Genomic DNA, 22,947 nt, shown 5'->3' on the forward strand with positions numbered 1-22,947 from the left:
GAGCAAAGAATGTGGTGAAACGGGATAAATATATAGTTTACAGTCCCATTTTACCACAGTGGTTAGGATGTAGTTGTTGCTCATGCAGAACCTCCAACACGATACTTCGAGAAACACACAATGCACGCGCAATTGTTTGCGTACTTGTTGACGGGTTCAGTTCAATGTGGTGCAGTACAGCCTCTACCAATTCGGGCGTTCGGCGTCTCATTGGAGCACCACAGTCCTTCTTGTCGGCAGTGAATGTACTTCGGTCTCGGACCGTTGCGTATGCTGTCAAAATGGTATGCGATGGGGTGGCACGTTGTGGATAACGCTCTTAATACAGCCGACGAATAACTCTTCAATTCCCTTTCGCTGCATCATACACAAGGATCATGTCCCTGATGATCGTTTACTCAACCATGTTAATCAGAGATTCACAGCCACGTGAATAAGGCTCGAAGCACGATACCGCTGCAGGGTAGACGTCACGTGCCATCAGGTGACTTTCTGACGTTATGTACTGCCTATCAGGATGTATACCAACACAGGAACATCCGACACATTGTCTTGGATATATCACGGAAATGGTACGTTTCCGGACATGGGTTCCTACTTCACATATTGTCTGCTCAGCAACAGAAACTATACGTTTCAGATTAAATCAATAGGCATGGCTTCCACAGGTAGTTGTAAGAGCTCGCCTGATTCCTTCTCCTGAAGCATTGCATTACACCTGGCACCAGGTATTACACTGCGTATAATGCTTACTTTGGAGTGCCGATGGGCGACCAGGACGAATCGTGGGCTCCACAGGTCATCTCGGGTTCCTGTAAATCACCTTTAGAAGGATAGCTGCGCAGATGACGGAAAGCATGCCTCTTGCAGTTCCCAGAATTCGAAGTTAGCCAAACAACCACCATGACAATTGCTACTTTTGCATGGTAGATTTGTCATCGTTGAAGTATCGAAAACATAAAAATAGAATCCAGTATCCAGATATCCCATCGTCAATTGTTCCTATGCCACATGGCCCTGATTTGCATTTTCCGGAACAACCTGCTCTTACACAGAAGACTCTGCATCACTAATGCGGCATGTACCTGTGTCCGACAGTGACACTGACAGTGACTATGATGATTATTCCAAGAAACCTTATTTTCCAACTCTGGAACTCGATGACATGATTCGTGATCTGGACTGACCAAAATCGAAAGCAGAGATCCTTGCATGTCGACTCCAAGAGTGGAATTTAGTGGATAGCAGCTGCAAGATCACAAAATATTGGAAACGGGACGCGACATTCGCATACTGCAATGAGATCAGTAGCCTGTTTGATGAAATTGGAATATCGCACAATTCCGCTAAGTGGCGTCTTCTCATAGATAGCTAAATTAGCAGTATGAAAGCCGTGTTGCTGCATAATGGCAACAAATTTCTCTCTCTTCCTGTTTTCTACTCTGTTCTATTAAAAAAGAACTACGGCAATGTTAAACAGCTGCTGGAAAAGAGCAAGTACGATCGCTATGAGTGGGATATTTGTGGTGATTTCAAGATGCAAGGGTTTTTACTCACAAAGAATCTATCAGGCCTCCCCGATGTCGCAGTGGTAGCGTCTTCGCTTTGTAATGAAGGTGTCCTGGGTTCGATACCCGGTGGAGACACATTGGTTCGGATCCCACTTTAAACCGTAGGTCCAGTCTCGATTAGCCTTACTGCGCATAAAGTGGACTTAAAACACCAACTCCAATCAAACCAAACAAATTATATATGCTTCCTCTGTGTGTTGAACAGTCGCGCAACTGGGCAACACTATATCCAATGACAGTGGCCTTTGCGGAACGAATTTGTTCCAGAACAACAGATGTCCTATATGAATCTCTTGTTGATTGGAAGAGAGATCATACTGCCTCGTCTCCAAATTAAATTGCGAAAAGCTAAACAGTTTGTGAAAGCCTTGGATGAACAATCAAGTGCTTTGCAATATATACGCTCCATGTTTCCACGTTTATTTGACGCAAAGGTATTTGGTGGGGTTCACTGGGCCTCAGATCAGACAGATGTTGCAATACACAGAGTTTGAAAAGAAAATTATATCTGTAGAAAAAAGTGCCTGGCGACCATTTCGTGATGTTGTAATCAATCCTTACCCTCCCTCAACGAGTCACAGTAACTTACCACCGAGGCACAATAGAAGATATCCCTCTACGTACCAGGCTAGAGGTGAGCAAACCCTGTGACAAAAGAGATTTCACCAAAAATAACGGTCAAGTAAGTACCGGCAACTCCAAATGTATTTCAACAGATCTTGACACTTCGTTGTTTCAATTATGTTTCCGAAAGGTTAGGGGTCTCAGAACCAAAACAAGATAAATCAAACGTCAAGAGTGAATTAATAGGTTCGCCGTGTTTACATCCGAATATAGACTGCATTTTGATTAAACTATGGTTAAACGGATTATGGACTGTTAATATTTGCGTTGTTACATATCACCTTGTAGTAACAAAGACACATACATTTTATTATTTAGGTTCATAGAAATGCACTGTCAACCTGGTGACGCTAAACTTCTGATAAATGGGGACTTTAATCTGACTGATATTACTGGTAGCAATTACAATCCAACTAGTTCATCGGCAGCAACTTATTTCGATTTAAACAGCATTATTAATTTATAAATACTGCAAAGCTTGAACGACATTAAAAATTGAGTAGTAGGACAATGGGGAAGCTGGATCATTAGGAAGAATTGGGGTACCCTACAGGTGCTTTCACCGCGAAGGTACCTGATATTTTTAAAAACGAGTCGTAGCCTTTTACGCTGTATATTTTAAGGGTACCTTCACCGGAAAGCACCTATAGTTTATAGTTAATCCACCAGAGGATAAATAAGGTAAAAATCATATTCCTCCTAATAAATAGTATATTATTTTATTATTAAAAAGTGGATAAACTTCGAACAAAAAAGATGTAATATTATATCCAATTCATCCCCCAATAAAATACAAATAACTGCCCCTATTTTCAAATTAAGGGGGATAATAACAACAAAAACAGAAGGAAAAACTAATCATATTAACCCAGAACCACCTACAACAGATAACAATAATAAGCCCAATATGCCCTTAAATATACCCCACCCCCCATCATCAGAAAAGAATTGAAATGATGTACCTCTATAAGATTTACCAGCTAAATAATAATTTAATCGAAAACTATAAGCTATGGTTATACCCGTAGAAATTCATAATAAAACAAATATTACTAAACTAAAAGAAGATATACTTAATATTTCCAAAATTAAATCCTTAGAATAGAATCCAGCCAAAAATGGTATTCCACATAGAGCAAGACTAGAAACTATTATACAAGAAATAGTCATTGGTATTTTATTAATTAATCCCCCCATACAACGGATATCCTGAACATCCCCTATAATATGAATTACTACACCAGCACATAAAAACAATAAAGACTTAAATATAGCGTGTGTCAACAAGTGAAAAAATGATAACTCCTTTAATCCCATAGATAATGTTAATATTATTAACCCAAGTTGTCTTAATGTAGATAAAGCAATAATTTTCCTTAAATCATATTCAAAATTAGCACCAACCCCTGCTATAAATATAGTTAGCCCAGATAATAATAAAAGTACCCTACCAAAAACAGTATATATCAATATATCTCCAAAACGAATTAATAAATAAACCCCAGCAGTAACCAAAGTAGAAGAATGAACTAATGCAGAAACTGGGGTTGGTGCAGCTATAGCCGCCGGCAACCACGCAGAAAACGGAATTTGTGCACTCTTTGTTATTACAGCAATAATAATAAATCTAGTAATTAATATTATATCAAAATCAGAAACTAATCATAAATAACAAATTTAATTTCATCTACCATAGTTTAATATTCAAGCAATAGATAATAAAATAAATACATCACCAATTCGGTTGGACAGAGCAGTTAATATCCCAGCAGAATAGGAACGAACATTCTGATAATAAATTACTAGACAGTAAGAAACTAATCCTAGCCCATCCCATCCTAAAATAATTCTAATAATATTAGGAGAAATAATTAAAAACATTATAGATCCAACAAATAATAAGACTAAAATAATAAATCGATTTATATTATAGTCTCCCTCCATATAAGAACCTCTATAATTAATAACCATAGAAGAGATATATATAACTAAGCCTATAAAAATTAAAGATATTCAATCGAATAATATTGTTATAATAATGCTAGAACTATTCAAATTAACAATATTTCACTCATTAAAAATCGTAATATCCTTAATTAAAAATATTATCCCTAATAACAATAAAATTATTCTACTAATCAATAAAATAATTGATACTATACTTGTAATAAAAAAATTAAAAACCATTGATTTAAGAACTTTTAGTTACCACTAAGGCCACAACTTACTATTCTATTTAAACTACTTAAATACTTTAAATTCAATGAAATATTGGAGAACAAAAAATAAAAATTTAATGGAAATAAATGACAAAATAATAATAAATATTCACGAATATTACTTCTTCAACAAGAAAATACACCTGAATAATATATTCCATGCTGAGTATAAGAATATAAATATAAAGTATAACCAGCACTTAAAAAAGAAAGTAATGCAACACCCACAAAACTAAAATAAGATCACCCAATAATTCTATTTAATAAACTAATTTCACCCAGCAAGTTAATAGAAGGAGGGGCAGCCATATTAGTAATTCTTAATATAAATCATCACAAAGATAATCTAGGAATATAATTAATTATTCCCCTATTAATTAGTATACTACGACTACCTAATCGTTCATAAGTAATATTTACTAGACAAAATATCCCAGAAGAACAAAGGCCATGTGCTACTATTAAAGTAAGACCACCATTTATCCCTCATGCTCCTATAGTTATAATCCCTATTAAAACAAGTCCTATGTGTGCTACAGATGAATACGCAACCAAGGCCCTTAAATCAATTTGACGTATACAAACAAGACTAATTATTCAAATTCCAACAATTCTAATACCAAATCAAAAAATATTATATTTAATAGCTAATCTCTCGATACAAGAAATAATTCGCAAAATCCCATATCCCCCAAGCTTTAATAAAATTCCTGCCAAAATTATAGACCCACTAACTGGAGCCTCAACATGAGCCCTAGGTAATCACAAATGAACCAAAAACATAGGTATTTTTACTAAAAAAGCAAACACCATTCTAACATATCAAACAAAATAATTTATATTAATATTGATATATCTAAATATATATATATATAGACCACCCACCTTATAATTTATCATAAAAATACCAACCAAAAGAGGTAAAGAAGCAAGTAATGTATAAAAAAGTAAGTATACCCCCGCTTGTACTCGCTCTGGTTGATACCCTCACCCTAAAATTAAAAATAAAGTAGGTACTAATGATCCCTCAAAAACAAATAAAATAAAAAAAAAATATTCTTATAAAAGTTAATATTAATAATAATAATAAAATAATTAACAAAAACATAAATCAACAAGGATAAAAATGAATAGATATAATACTATTTCTAGCCACTATTATTAAAAAATAATTCAAATACTAAGCAAAATTAAAGAATAAGACATTACATCTAATCCAATAAAATAACCAGCCCCCCACACTCCAATACCAAATCACACTATTAATAAAAACAAAAAACAACCAAAAACAATAGAAATTTGAACCACCATTCATAAAGAACTATTAAATCTCAAAAGGATTAAAAATATAAAATAAAAAATATATTTTAACATTTTAACAATACAAAAGAATTAAAGTAATAATTACCGTGAGTACGTGTAACTGATACTATAACAGATAAACCAAGAGCCCCCTCACATACACAAAATGAAATAAATAATAAACAAAAATAAGCTTCTTCCTGATTATTAATAAAATAATAAGTTATATATACATATAAGGATAATACAATAAATTCAAGTCTTAATAGAGTTACTAATAAATGCCTACGTTGAGAAATAAAACACAAAAATCTAATAAATAAAATAATTAATATAAATAATATGCTTAACATAAGTTTTTATAGTTTAATAAAAACAATGGTCTTGTAAATCATAAATGAATTAATAAATCTAAAAACATCAAGGAAGATATAATTATATCATCATTAGCTCCCAAAGCCAATATTTTTATTAAACTACTCCTTGATATTAAAATACAATTAATACTAATTACCATTATATTATTATTAGCACTAATAATATTATATATAAAACATCCGCTATCTATAGGGGTTATACTAATTATACAAACTATTACTGCATGCCTAACAATATCAACATTCCTAAAATCCACATGACTTTCCTATGTATTATTTCTAGTATTTTAGGAGGAATATTAGTCCTATTTATTTATACAACAAGACTTACACCAAATGAAATATTCAAAATAAGCATAAAAATATTGGTTTTGGGTATAACCCTAATATTATTATGTTTATTTATATTAATAATGATAGATCCATTATTAGCCCCCTCAATATTACAAAATATGGATACCTATACAACCTGAAGAAATACCACCCCCCTGCCAGGAATAAAATTATATAACGAATCCATTATAATAATAACTACTATAACAGTAGTATATTTATTTATTACATTAATTGCAATTGTAAAAATTACTAGACTTTCACATGGTCCTCTAAAAATAATTAAATAATTACAAATGACAAAGCCAGCACGGATTTATCACCCCCTACTTAAACTAGCAAATAATGCATTAGTGGACTTACCAGCCCCACTAAATATTTCATATTGATGGAATTTTGGCTCACTTATAGGAATGTGTCTCTCAATCCAAATCTTAACAGGTCTTTTTTTAGCAATACATTATATTTCAAGAACAGATTTAGCCTTTTCTAGAGTAATACACATCTGCCGAGATGTAAACTATGGATGAATATTACGAACTATTCATGCTAATGGAGCCTCCATATTCTTTATTTGTATATATATACATGTTGGACGAGGGATATATTATGGATCCTACTTATATTTTCACACATGATCTATTGGAGTTATAATTATATTAGCAACAATAGCAACAGCATTTGTTGGGTATGTACTACCATGAGGTCAAATATCATTTTGAGGTGATACAGTAATTACTAACTTACTCTCGGCAATTCCATATTTAGGAACTATATTAGTTCAATGAATTTGAGGTGGATTTGCAGTAGATAGTGCCACACTGACTCGATTCTTCGCCTTCCATTTTTTATTACCATTTATTTTAATAGCAATATCCATAGTTCATTTACTTTTTTGCATCAAACCGGATCTAATAATCCACTATCTATTAATAGCAACATGGATAAAATTCCATTCCATCCATACTTCTCCATAAAGGACATATTAGGGTTTATACTTATAATTTTAAGATTAATACAACTCTCATTAATATTTCCAACAACCCTAGGAGACCCTGAAAATTTTACCCCTGTAAATCCGCTAGTAACCCCTGTACACATTCAGCCAGAATGATACTTTCTATTTGCATATGCCATTCTACGATCCATTCCAAATAAACTTGGAGGAGCAGTAGCACTAGTATTATCTATTATAATTTTATTTATTATACCAATACATCATAAAAGAAATTTTCGTTGACTACAATTTTACCCTTTAAATCAAGTACTATTTTGATTAATATTTGCAACCTTTATTTTATTAACCTGAATCGGAGCCCGACCTGTAGAAACTCCGTATATTACTACTGGGCAAGTATTAACAATTATATATTTTATATACTTCATTATATCCCGGGCAACCCTACTACTATGAGATAAAATTTTAAAAAAATGACTTCTTGACTGAAATTTTAAGTGTATGTCTTGAAAACATAAAATAGAATGTAAATATTCTAGAAGTCTTCACATTCTAATTATTATGCAACTAAATATAAGTTGATACAATCAAGCCCCTAAAACCAACAAAAAAAAAATAATTCAAAGAAACTGGAAGAAAACTCCTTCAAGCTAAATATATAAGTTTATCATAACGAAATCGTGGTAGTGTACCTCGAACTCAAATATAAATAAATCCTAAAAAATAACCCTTAAATAAAAAAGGTAAGAAAAATGGTACCCCCCAATAATAAAATTCTAAATAAAACACTTATAAATAAAATACTAGCATATTCAGATATAAAAATTAAAGCAAACCTCCCAGCACTATACTCAATATTAAACCCAGAAACAAGTTCAGACTCCCCCTCAGCAAAATCAAAAGGAGTTCGGTTAGTTTCAGCTAAACCAGAACTCAATCAGGCTAACGCCAATGGTATAGCAATAAAGATAAATCATAAATAATCCTGAAAGATACTGAATAAAAGTAAATTATAACTACCAATTAAAAAAATAAAAGATAATAAAATTAATACTAGTCTAACCTCATAAGAAATAGTTTGAGCAACTGCTCGAAGCCCACCAAGTAACGCGTAATTAGAATTAGATGATCACCCAGCAGATATTACTCTATATACTCCTATTCTCATACAACATAAAAAAAGAAAAACACCCCCAAATAAAAATTAAATAATAAGGTATGATACGGAAAAACAACCCAAGCAACCAAAGATAAGAATAAACTAAAATCTGGAGATATATAATATGGGTAATAATTTCTCAAAGTAGGTAATGTTTGCTCCCTAGTAAATAATTTAACTGCATCAGCAAAAGGCTGAAAAATACCACAAATTCCAACCCGATTAGGTCCCCTACGAATTTGAATATAGCCTAATACCCTACGCTCAAATAAAGTAAAAAAAGCAACTCTAATTAAAACACACACAACTAAAATAATAAAAGAAATAACTCCAATAAATAAATCTAGTATCATCTACTATAAAAAAAATTTATCTTCATTATTGAATTCTAAATTCAATGCACTTCTCTGCCATAATAGTAATTATTATTAATCAATATCAAATATATAATACAAGTATTTGGTCATTTCGTACTAAAACACTTTTAATATTAAGAGATAGAAACCAACCTGGCTCACGCCGGTTTGAACTCAGATCATGTAAGAAATTAAAGGTCGAACAGACCATCAAATTTGAAATGCTACACCCAAATGATATCTTAATCCAACATCGAGGTCGCAACCCCTCCTGTCGATAGGATCTCTCAAGAAAGATTACGCTGTTATCCCTAAGGTAACTTATTCTTTAAATCACTAAAAATGGATCCCAAATAACAAAAATTATTGAATATTAAATAAAAAAGAGCTAATTATTATCTTCCCATCACCCCAACGAAATATTATTTAGTAATGTATATAATCATACTGCTAATCAAAACATCATTAAAATAATATAAAGATCTATAGGGTCTTATCGTCCCCTTAAAAAAATAAAGCCTTTTCACTTTAAAGTAAAATTATACATTAATTAACTAAAGAGAGTCTATTCCTCGTCCAACCATTCATTCTAGCCCCCAATTAAAAGACTAATGATTATGCTACCTTCGCACGGTCAAAATACCGCGGCCATTAAACAAGTGTCATTGGGCAGGTTATACTTCATATAAAAATCATGAAAAGATGTTTTTGATAAACAGGCGAGAATAAATTTTGCCTAATTCCTTTAATTAATTAAATAAATATACTAATAGAATCATAATTTCAAAATAAAACCAATTAAAACATATAATTAAGTAAGAAAGTAAAACCAAACTAAATTTTTAATAAAATTTCAAATAAATTATAACAAAATTACAAAAATTAGCAATCTCCAAACCAATAAATATAATAGTTTATTATAAAGTTATAACCAACATATTAACCAGAAGCACATCCCCCTAGTCATAACTAAGCATTAATATTATAGTATATATTAATATAAAAAATATTAAAATGTAAAGCTATATTAAATATAATTCCCTAATAACTAGATATAAGGTAAGTCGAATAACATTTTATTACAAGTAGTAATTTTAACAGAAAAATATAACACTTTTACCTTAAAATCAATTCTACTAGCTCCTCACCCTTCGAGAAAATAGAATATTCAATTAAAATTTAATCCTCCCTGATACAAAAGGTACGATTATTAACATCTCCTATAATAAAAATTAATATTTCATATATTTAATAAATCCCAACACTGTACTAATAATCTATAACAAACTAATTCATATGTACTAAACATATAACCAACCACAATAAAATTCATTTTCATATATAAACAATTTATAAACAAAATTCAAATAGTAATAAAATTTCTATCAAGATATATCGAATTGCACGACTAACTACTCAATGTAAATGAATATTCTAACTAACAGAAATATTTTGATACTATTCAAACTAGGCACACCTTCCGGTACGCCTACTATGTTACGACTTATCTCACCTATATAAATGAGAGCGACGGGCGATGTGTGCATGCCCTAGAGCTAATAAACCAAAATGTTTTTCTAAAACAAAATTACAATTAAATCCAATTTCAAATATAATTACAATACATTATCCAAATCAACATAATGTAACCCATCTCCACCCACTAATAAGCTGCACCTTGACCTGAAATATATTCTAATAGAAAAAAATATATATATATTTAAATATTCAAACTACGGCGGTATACAAACTGATATTTTACAATAATAGGTCAAATAAAACGCGGAACATCGATTACGGGACAGGTTCCTCTAAATAGGATAAAGCACCGCCAAATTCTTTGAGTTTCAAGATCATAACTAATACTACTCAAACCAAATTCACAATGATAATAATAGGGTATCTAATCCTAGTTTAATATATCACCTTTATAGAATTAATAAAAGTAAAGAACAAATTATATTAAAAATTTCACCTAATAAATAAAATATAAACAACCAAAATTCAATTATTACTACAATTAAGCCAACAACCCTCCACTTATGTCCCCACGTCTAACCGCGGCAGCTGGCACGAATTTAGCCGGACAAAATAAATATTAAAACTCAAAATCCTGTAATCTAATTTACATTAAAATTAAACAAACCCAAACACTGCGAACTAAATCAAAACACACCATTTCAACCCATAAAAAATTGACGGAAGTTTTCCCTCTCTTTAACAAATACATATGTAAAATTTAACTAGGGAGATCTAAGCTAGAATAAAACTTTAATTTTAAAATATAAAGAGAGGTTCCTTATTATTACATATTATGTATTATATTAAATTAAATTATAATTAGAAATTATCTCACGAAAACTTCCTCCCTTTTTATTTTTACTCACTTTCCCGTACTATATAGAACACAATTTTTTTCCCTCAAAATTGTGTTCTATATAGATATATTAACTTCTTTTTTCTCTAGACTCAATAAGTGTTAAAATGACATGTTAATTAAGTCAATTACTTTAAGTTAGACTACAAAGACTTAAAAAAAATTAGATAAAATTAAAATCAATTCTGAAGTATTTTATATTATTTAATAAATGGGTTCTACTTATTGATCATAAGAATAAAAATCTAATAAATAATATTATTAGCCCACTATTATAATTTATTTATAAATAAGATGTCTGAAAAAGGATTACCATGATAGGGTAAAGTATACATGAAAATTAACATGTTCTTATTAAATTCATTTTTAATAAAAATTCATTTTTATAACTGAAAGAATTAAACTTTCTCCAATGGTATCAAACCCCATAGTGCATCATACACCAAAATATAATAAAAAGGTAAGCTAATTAAGCTAGAGGGCTCATACCCCACATATGAAGGTCTATAATTAATCCTTCCCTTTTTAATGCTCACAACCCCCAAAAAAATTATATTCCTATTGACCCTCACAATAGGAACCCTTCTTTCTATTTCTTCCACCTCATGGTATGGAGCCTGAATAGGCTTAGAAATAAATTTAATATATTTTATTCCATTAATTTCCACGCCAAATAATCAACGAAATACAGAAGCATCACTTAAATACTTCCTAATTCAAGCATTAGCATCATCAATAATTTTGGCCGCAGCATTAATTATAATTGATGCTGCAAATTTCAATATACAAACCCAACTTCTAATTATAGCTTTATTAATAAAAATAGGAGCTGCTCCATTTCACATTTGAATACCAGAAGTTATAGAAGGAATAACATGAATTAACTGTTTAGTAATAACAACTATTCAAAAAATTGCTCCATCAACATTACTTAGATATGTAATTGACAATTTAAATATAATTCTAATTTTAACAATTAGAACATCAGCAATTATTGGGGCAATTGGAGGATTAAATCAAACCTCATTACGAAAAATTATAGCCTTTTCATGAATTAACCACATATCATGAATTATCCTAAGAATAACATCAGAAGATAACACCTGATTAGCATATTTACTACTATACATCCTTATAACCACCTCTACCATTATACTATTTTCAATAAACAAAACATACTACATCCATCAACTGTTTATATTGAAACTTCCACCCATCAAAAAAATGTCTTTATTCATGTCAATACTATCTCTTGGTGGCCTACCACCACTACTAGGGTTTTTACCAAAATGACTTGTTATTATTCAAACAACCAACCTTAAACAATTAATTATAATTATAATTATAATTAGTATATCACTATTAACCCTATACTATTACTTACGAACCTCACTTACATCAATTTTAATAAATTATAAAACTAATATATGAAACATTATTAACAACAAACCATTAAATTTAAAAGAACAAGTATTATCGGTAGTTACAATTTTTCTCGCAGTGTGTGGACTACCTATAATTCAACCAATTTATATATCTTTATAAGATCTTTATAAGGTCTTAAGTTAATTTTAAACTAATGACCTTCAAAGTCATAAATAAAGGGTATTCTTTTAGGCCTTAATACATATAATGTATCACCCTGAAATTGCAGTTCAAAATTATTATTCTTAACTATAAAGCCAAAATTTAATGAGAGAGTAAAACTCATAAATAAATTTACACTTTATCACCTATATAACTTCAGTCATCTCATTCTTGCAACGATGATTATTTTCTACTAACCATAAAGATATTGGTACAATATATTTAATTTTCGGAGTATGATCAGGAATAGTTGGAACATCATTAAGTATCTTAATCCGCATAGAATTAGGCCAACCAGGAAGTTTAATTGGAGATGATCAAATCTACAATGTAATTGTAACTGCACATGCATTTATTATAATTTTTTCATAGTAATACCTATTATAATTGGGGGATTTGGAAACTGATTAGTACCTTTAATAATTGGAGCCCCAGACATAGCCTTCCCACGATTAAATAATATAAGATTTTTACTACTACCCCCGTCATTAACTCTACTATTATCAGGAAGAATTGTAGAAAGTGGTGCAGGAACTGGTTGAACAGTGTATCCTCCCCTATCTGCAGGAATTGCACATGCTGGAGCTTCTGTTGATTTATCAATTTTTTCATTACATTTAGCAGGAGTATCCTCTATTCTCGGGGCAGTAAACTTTATTACAACAGTAATTAATATACGAACTATAGGAATATCTATAGAACGAGTACCATTATTTGTATGATCAGTAGTAATTACTGCAGTTCTACTATTATTATCACTACCAGTTCTAGCAGGAGCAATTACTATATTATTAACAGATCGAAACTTAAATACCTCATTTTTGATCCATCTGGTGGTGGAGATCCAATCTTATATCAACATCTATTCTGATTTTTTGGACACCCAGAAGTATATATCCTAATTCTACCAGGATTTGGAATAATTTCACATATTGTAACTCAAGAAAGAGGTAAAAAAGAAACATTTGGAGTTCTTGGAATAATTTATGCAATAATAGCAATTGGATTCCTAGGATTTATTGTATGGGCACATCATATATTTACTGTAGGAATAGATGTTGATACACGAGCATATTTTACTGCAGCTACAATAATTATTGCTGTACCAACAGGAATTAAGGTATTTAGATGAATTGCAACATTACATGGGACACAAATTAATTACTCCCCATCAATATTATGAGCATTGGGATTTATTTTTTTATTTACAATAGGAGGATTAACAGGAGTAGTATTAGCAAATTCATCACTAGATATTGTACTACATGATACATACTATGTTGTAGCACATTTTCACTATGTACTGTCTATAGGAGCAGTATATGCTATTATAGCAGGACTAGTACATTGATTTCCGCTATTTACAGGAGTAATAATAAATCCAGATTGATTAAAAATTCAATTCATCTCAATATTTATTGGAGTCAACCTAACATTCTTTCCACAACATTTTCTAGGATTAAGAGGAATACCACGACGATATTCGGATTATCCAGATGCATATATAATATGAAATATTGTTTCAAGATTAGGATCAATCTTATCATTTACAGCAGTAATTATTATAATTTTTATTACCTGAGAAGGTATAACAAGCGCCCGACCAACATTATTTAATCTACAACAAGCATCATCAATTGAATGATATCAAATATCACCTCCTTCTGAACATACATATTCAGAACTTCCAATACTACTTACTAACAACTAATCTTTAAGGTGGCAGAGAAGTGCATTGAACTTAAGCTTCAAATATAAGGGATACCCTTACTTAAAAGTGGCAACCTGAAATCAAATAGGACTACAAGATAGATCCTCCCCATTAATAGAACAAATAATATTTTTCCATGACCACACAATATTAATTTTAATTATAATTACAGTATTAGTAGGATATTTAATAGCATCATTATTTAATAACAAATTAACAAATCGAATACTTTTAGAAGGACAAATATTAGAAACAATATGAACAATTATACCAGCAATTACCCTAATTTTTATTGCCCTACCCTCTTTACGTTTATTATATTTATTAGATGAAATTAATCAACCTTCATTAACGCTTAAAACTATTGGGCATCAATGACACTGAAGTTATGAGTACTCCGATTTTATAAAGGCAGAATTTGATTCATATATGTCCTCAACAAATGAAATATCTTTAAACTCGTTTCGATTATTAGATGTAGACAATCGAACAGTATTACCAATTAATATAGATATTCGAGTATTAACTACATCCGCAGATGTATTGCATTCATGGGCCATGCCATCCATAGGAATTAAAATAGATGCCACTCCAGGGCGACTTAACCAGGCAGGGGTAAATATTAGTCGAATTGGACTATTTTTTGGACAGTGTTCAGAAATTTGTGGGTCTAATCATAGATTTATACCGATTATTGTTGAAACTACAACTCACAAATCTTTTATTAGTTGATTAATAAAAATTATACAAGAATCATTAGATGACTGAAAAGTAAGTAATGGTCTCTTAAACCACAAAATAGTAATATAACAACTACTTCTAATGAAAAGAGTTAGTTAATATATAATAACATAGGAATGTCAAACCTAAATTATCCTTGTAGACACTTTTTTATCCCACAAATATACCCATTAAACTGAATTATTCTATTCACAATATTTATATTAATTTATTTTTTATTTTTAATTATCAACTATTATAACTATAATAAATTATTAAATAATAATAATTTTAAAATAGAAAATAAGCAAAAAATTAAATACTGAAAATGATAACAAGATTATTTTCATCATTCGACCCAACATCATCAGTTATAAGTATATCACTAAATTGACTAAGAACATTCTTGGGATTATTAATAATTCCAGTCCCATTTTGGTTAATACAATCACGAACCTCTATATTATATAATATAATAATAGTAAAATTACATGAAGAATTTAAAACATTTTTAGGAATAATAAGTCACCAAGGAAGAACTCTAATATTTATTAGTATATTTTCAATAATCTTATTTAATAATTCAATAGGATTATTACCCTATGTATTTACTAGATCAAGCCACTTAGTCTTTACCCTAACCCTAGCCCTACCAATATGATTATCATTTATGCTATTCGGGTGAATTAATAATACAAAACATATATTAGTACACCTAGTACCGGAAGGTGTGCCAGCACTATTAATACCAATTATAGTAGGGATTGAAATAATTAGAAACCTAATTCGTCCAATAACTCTTTCAGTACGATTAGCAGCCAACATAATAGTTGGCCATTTAATAATATCAATAATTGGAAATGCAGGGACAATATTAGAAATTATCGGGATTTCAATACTAATTTTAGCACAAGTTATATTAATTATTATAGAAGCAGCCGTAGCATTTATTCAGTCTTATGTATTTGCCTTATTAATTGCTATTTATTCTAGAGAATCAAAATAACTAATGTCAGCAAATCAAAATCACCCATATCACTTAGTAGATCAAAGCCCATGACCAGCAACAGGAGCCCTTAGAGCAATAATATTAACAACAGGGATAATTAGATGATTTCACCAACAAAATATAGTACTATTATTAATAGGGATAACAACAATACTCCTTACAATAATTCAATGATGACGAGATATTTCACGAGAAGGAACATATCAAGGATTACATACAAATCAAGTTATAATAGGCCTACGCTGAGGTATAATTTTATTTATTATTTCAGAAGTACTATTTTTCGTATCATTCTTTTGAGCATTTTTCCATAGAAGCTTGTCTCCAACAATTGAACTAGGAATACTATGACCACCAAAGGGGATTACCCCATTTAATCCAATACAAGTACCTTTATTAAATACAGCAATTCTGCTAGCCTCAGGAGTAACAGTAACATGAGCCCATCATAGACTATTAGAAAAAAACCATTCACATACAATGCAAGCACTTATATTAACACTAATATTAGGAGTATATTTTACTATTCTTCAAGCATATGAATACTATGAATCCCCGTTTACTATTGCTGATGCAGTCTATGGATCAACATTCTTTATAGCAACAGGATTTCACGGACTACATGTTATTATTGGGTCAACATTCCTAGGAGTATGCTTAGCTCGACACATCTCATGCCATTTTTCACCAACACATCACTTCGGGTTTGAGGCAGCAGCATGATATTGACATTTTGTAGATGTAGTATGACTATTCCTTTATATTTCAATTTATTGATGAGGTAGATAATTTACTTAGTATATTTAAAGTACACTTAACTTCCAATTAAAAAGATTATAATAAAATAAAGTAAATAATTAGTATAATCATAAGTACTTCATTATTAATTATAATAATCACATCAATTGTAATAATATTATCCACACTATTATCAAAAAAAATAATTACAGACCGAGAAAAAAGATCACCATTTGAATGTGGATTTGACCCAAAATCCTCAGCACGAATTCCATTCTCTATAAATTTTTTCTAATTGCAGTAATTTTTCTAATTTTTGATGTAGAAATTGTATTACTATTACCAATAACAGTTATTATTACTAATTCAAAGTTAATATATTGTCTATGTGTTAGACTCCTATTCCTATTAATTTTACTTTTAGGTTTGTATCATAAATGAACCCAAGGATCACTAGAATGAGCATGCTAGAGTAATAGTTAATAATAACATTTGAGTTGCATTCAAAAGGTATTGAATTATTCAATTTACTTTACTAAGCAAGAAGCAAAAGCAATCAGCTTCGACCTGAATAAATTGGTATATATTACCCTTGCTTACTTGACTGAAGCCAAAGAAAGGCGGCATATTAATGTTAATAATAAAATTAGGATTACTCCTCAGTTAAGGGGTATCTTATTAAGTGGGGGCTGCTAACTTCCATCTTTAGTGGTGAAATTCCATTAATACTCTTCACATTATTTCTTTAGTATAAAATTACATTATCTTTTCATGATAAAGCTGGACTTTAAATAAGTAAAAGAAATGTTTACAGAATTATTTTATTCCTCCTAATAACTTCAATATTATGCTTTATTATAAGCTATATAAACACCCATAAATTATTAATAAAATTACTATTAAAAATGAAAATATAAAATAAATATTAAAATAGTTAGAATGTATTAGTTGAATATTTAAAGAACCACTCCTTATATATTTATATACTCCCTGCCCCCCCATAAGTTCACTTCATCCATAATCAATAGCCTTAATATATAGCTCCCCAGTAATAAATGAACTACCAATTAATCCACCAGAGGATAAATAAGGTAAAAATCATATTCCTCCTAATAAATAGTATATTATTTTATTATTAAAAAATGGATAAACTTCGAACAAAAAAGATGTAATATTATATCCAATTCATCCCCCAATAAAATACAAATAACTGCCCCTATTTTCAAATTAAGGGGGATAATAACAACAAAAACAGAAGGAAAAACTAATCATATTAACCCAGAACCACCTACAACAGATAACAATAATAAGCCCAATATGCCCTTAAATATACCCCACCCCCCATCATCAGAAAAGAATTGAAATGATGTACCTCTATAAGATTTACCAGCTAAATAATAATTTAATCGAAAACTATAAGCTATGGTTATACCCGTAGAAATTCATAATAAAACAAATATTACTAAACTAAAAGAAGATATACTTAATATTTCCAAAATTAAATCCTTAGAATAGAATCCAGCCAAAAATGGTATTCCACATAGAGCAAGACTAGAAACTATTATACAAGAAATAGTCATTGGTATTTTATTAATTAATCCCCCCATACAACGGATATCCTGAACATCCCCTATAATATGAATTACTACACCAGCACATAAAAACAATAAAGACTTAAATATAGCGTGTGTCAACAAGTGAAAAAATGATAACTCCTTTAATCCCATAGATAATGTTAATATTATTAACCCAAGTTGTCTTAATGTAGATAAAGCAATAATTTTCCTTAAATCATATTCAAAATTAGCACCAACCCCAGCTATAAATATAGTTAGCCCAGATAATAATAAAAGTACCCTACCAAAAACAGTATATATCAATATATCTCCAAAACGAATTAATAAATAAACCCCAGCAGTAACCAAAGTAGAAGAATGAACTAATGCAGAAACTGGGGTTGGTGCAGCTATAGCCGCCGGCAACCACGCAGAAAACGGAATTTGTGCACTCTTTGTTATTACAGCAATAATAATAAATCTAGTAATTAATATTATATCAAAATCAGAAACTAATCATAAATAACAAATATAATTTCATCTACCATAGTTTAATATTCAAGCAAAAGATAATAAAATAAATACATCACCAATTCGGTTGGACAGAGCAGTTAATATCCCAGCAGAATAGGAACGAACATTCTGTTAATAAATTACTAGACAGTAAGAAACTAATCCTAGCCCATCCCATCCTAAAATAATTCTAATAATATTAGGAGAAATAATTAAAAACATTATAGATCCAACAAATAATAAGACTAAAATAATAAATCGATTTATATTATAGTCTCCCTCCATATAAGAACCTCTATAATTAATAACCATAGAAGAGATATATATAACTAAGCCTATAAAAATTAAAGATATTCAATCGAATAATATTGTTATAATAATGCTAGAACTATTCAAATTAACAATATTTCACTCATTAAAAATCGTAATATCCTTAATTAAAAATATTATCCCTAATAACAATAAAATTATTCTACTAATCAATAAAATAATTGATACTATACTTGTAATAAAAAAATTAAAAACCATTGATTTAAGAACTTTTAGTTACCACTAAGTCCACAACTTACTATTCTATTTAAACTACTTAAATACTTTAAATTCAATGAAATATTGGAGAACAAAAAATAAAAATTTAATGGAAATAAATGACAAAATAATAATAAATATTCACGAATATTACTTCTTCAACAAGAAAATACACCAGAATAATATATTCCATGCTGAGTATAAGAATATAAATATAAAGTATAACCAGCACTTAAAAAAGAAAGTAATGCAACACCCACAAAACTAAAATAAGATCACCCAATAATTCTATTTAATAAACTAATTTCACCCAGCAAGTTAATAGAAGGAGGGGCAGCCATATTAGTAATTCTTAATATAAATAATCACAAAGATAATCTAGGAATATAATTAATTATTCCCCTATTAATTAGTATACTACGACTACCTAATCGTTCATAAGTAATATTTACTAGACAAAATATCCCAGAAGAACAAAGGCCATGTGCTACTATTAAAGTAAGACCACCATTTATCCCTCATGCTCCTATAGTTATAATCCCTATTAAAACAAGTCCTATGTGTGCTACAGATGAATACCCAACCAAGGCCCTTAAATCAATTTGACGTATACAAACAAGACTAATTATTCAAATTCCAACAATTCTAATACCAAATCAAAAAAAATATTATATTTAATAGCTAATCTCTCGATACAAGAAATAATTCGCAAAATCCCATATCCCCCAAGCTTTAATAAAATTCCTGCCAAAATTATAGACCCACTAACTGGAGCCTCAACATGAGCCCTAGGTAATCACAAATGAACCAAAAACATAGGTATTTTTACTAAAAAAGCAAACACCATTCTAACATATCAAACAAAATAATTTATATTAATATTGATATATCTAAATATATATATATATATAGACCACCCACCTTATAATTTAACATAAAAATACCAACCAAAAGAGGTAAAGAAGCAAGTAATGTATAAAAAAGTAAGTATACCCCCGCTTGTACTCGCTCTGGTTGATACCCTCACCCTAAAATTAAAAATAAAGTAGGTACTAATGATCCCTCAAAAAACAAATAAAATAAAAAAAAATATTCTTATAAAAGTTAATATTAATAATAATAATAAAATAATTAACAAAAACATAAATCTACAAGGATAAAAATGAATAGATATAATACTATTTCTAGCCACTATTATTAAAAAAATAATTCAAATACTAAGCAAAATTAAAGAATAAGACATTACATCTAATCCAATAAAATAACCAGCCCCCCACACTCCAATACCAAATCACACTATTAATAAAAACAAAAAACAACCAAAAACAATAGAAATTTGAACCACCATTCATAAAGAACTATTAAATCTCAAAAGGATTAAAAATATAAAATAAAAAATATATTTTAACATTTTAACAATACAAAAGAATTAAAGTAATCATTACCGTGAGTACGTGTAACAGATACTATAACAGATAAACCAAGAGCACCCTCACATACACAAAATGAAATAAATAATAAACAAAAATAAGCTTCTTCCTGATTATTAATAAAATAATAAGTTATATATAAATATAAGGATAATACAATAAATTCAAGTCTTAATAGAGTTACTAATAAATGCCTACGTTGAGAAATAAAACATAAAAATCTAATAAATAAAATAATTAATATAAATAATATGCTTAACATAAGTTTTTATAGTTTAATAAAAACAATGGTCTTGTAAATCATAAATGAATTAATAATTCTAAAAACATCAAGGAAGATATAATTATATCATCATTAGCTCCCAAAGCCAATATTTTTATTAAACTACTCCTTGATATTAAAATACAATTAATACTAATTACCATTATATTATTATTAGCACTAATAATATTATATATAAAACATCCGCTATCTATAGGGGTTATACTAATTATACAAACTATTACTGCATGCCTAACAATATCAACATTCCTAAAATCCACATGACTTTCCTATGTATTATTTCTAGTATTTTAGGAGGAATATTAGTCCTATTTATTTATACAACAAGACTTACACCAAATGAAATATTCAAAATAAGCATAAAAATATTGGTTTTGGGTATAACCCTAATATTATTATGTTTATTTATATTAATAATGATAGATCCATTATTAGCCCCCTCAATATTACAAAATATGGATACCTATACAACCTGAAGAAATACCACCCCCCTGCCAGGAATAAAATTATATAACGAATCCATTATAATAATAACTACTATAACAGTAGTATATTTATTTATTACATTAATTGCAATTGTAAAAATTACTAGACTTTCACATGGTCCTCTAAAAATAATTAAATAATTACAAATGACAAAGCCAGCACGGATTTATCACCCCCTACTTAAACTAGCAAATAATGCATTAGTGGACTTACCAGCCCCACTAAATATTTCATATTGATGGAATTTTGGCTCACTTATAGGAATGTGTCTCTCAATCCAAATCTTAACAGGTCTTTTTTTAGCAATACATTATATTTCAAGAACAGATTTAGCCTTTTCTAGAGTAATACACATCTGCCGAGATGTAAACTATGGATGAATATTACGAACTATTCATGCTAATGGAGCCTCCATATTCTTTATTTGTATATATATACATGTTGGACGAGGGATATATTATGGATCCTACTTATATTTTCACACATGATCTATTGGAGTTATAATTATATTAGCAACAATAGCAACAGCATTTGTTGGGTATGTACTACCATGAGGTCAAATATCATTTTGAGGTGCTACAGTAATGACTAACTTACTCTCGGCAATTCCATATTTAGGAACTATATTAGTTCAATGAATTTGAGGTGGATTTGCAGTAGATAGTGCCACACTGACTCGATTCTTCGCCTTCCATTTTTATTACCATTTATTTTAATAGCAATATCCATAGTTCATTTACTTTTTTGCATCAAACCGGATCTAATAATCCACTATCTATTAATAGCAACATGGATAAAATTCCATTCCATCCATACTTCTCCATAAAGGACATATTAGGGTTTATACTTATAATTTTAAGATTAATACAACTCTCATTAATATTTCCAACAACCCTAGAAGACCCTGAAAATTTTACCCCTGCAAATCCGCTAGTAACCCCTGTACACATTCAGCCAGAATGATACTTTCTATTTGCATATGCCATTCTACGATCCATTCCAAATAAACTTGGAGGAGTAGTAGCACTAGTATTATCTATTATAATTTTATTTATTATACCAATACATCATAAAAGAAATTTTCGTTGACTACAATTTTACCCTTTAAAT

General features: G+C 29.7%; 2 pseudogenes; both read left to right on the forward strand.

The window, feature by feature from the left end:
* LOC145992347 (cytochrome c oxidase subunit 1-like) overlaps nucleotides 1-14,574 on the forward strand; it is a 107,928-nt pseudogene extending 93,354 nt beyond the window's left edge.
* Nucleotides 14,575-14,637: 63 nt separating this feature from the next.
* On the forward strand, nucleotides 14,638-15,306 carry LOC145992348 (cytochrome c oxidase subunit 2 pseudogene; annotated as a pseudogene).
* The last annotated feature ends 7,641 nt before the right edge of the window (nucleotides 15,307-22,947 follow it).

Source organism: Lepisma saccharinum, chromosome 9, assembly GCF_977018435.1.
Source record: "Lepisma saccharinum chromosome 9, izLepSacc3.1, whole genome shotgun sequence".
NCBI lineage: Eukaryota > Metazoa > Arthropoda > Insecta > Zygentoma > Lepismatidae > Lepisma > Lepisma saccharinum.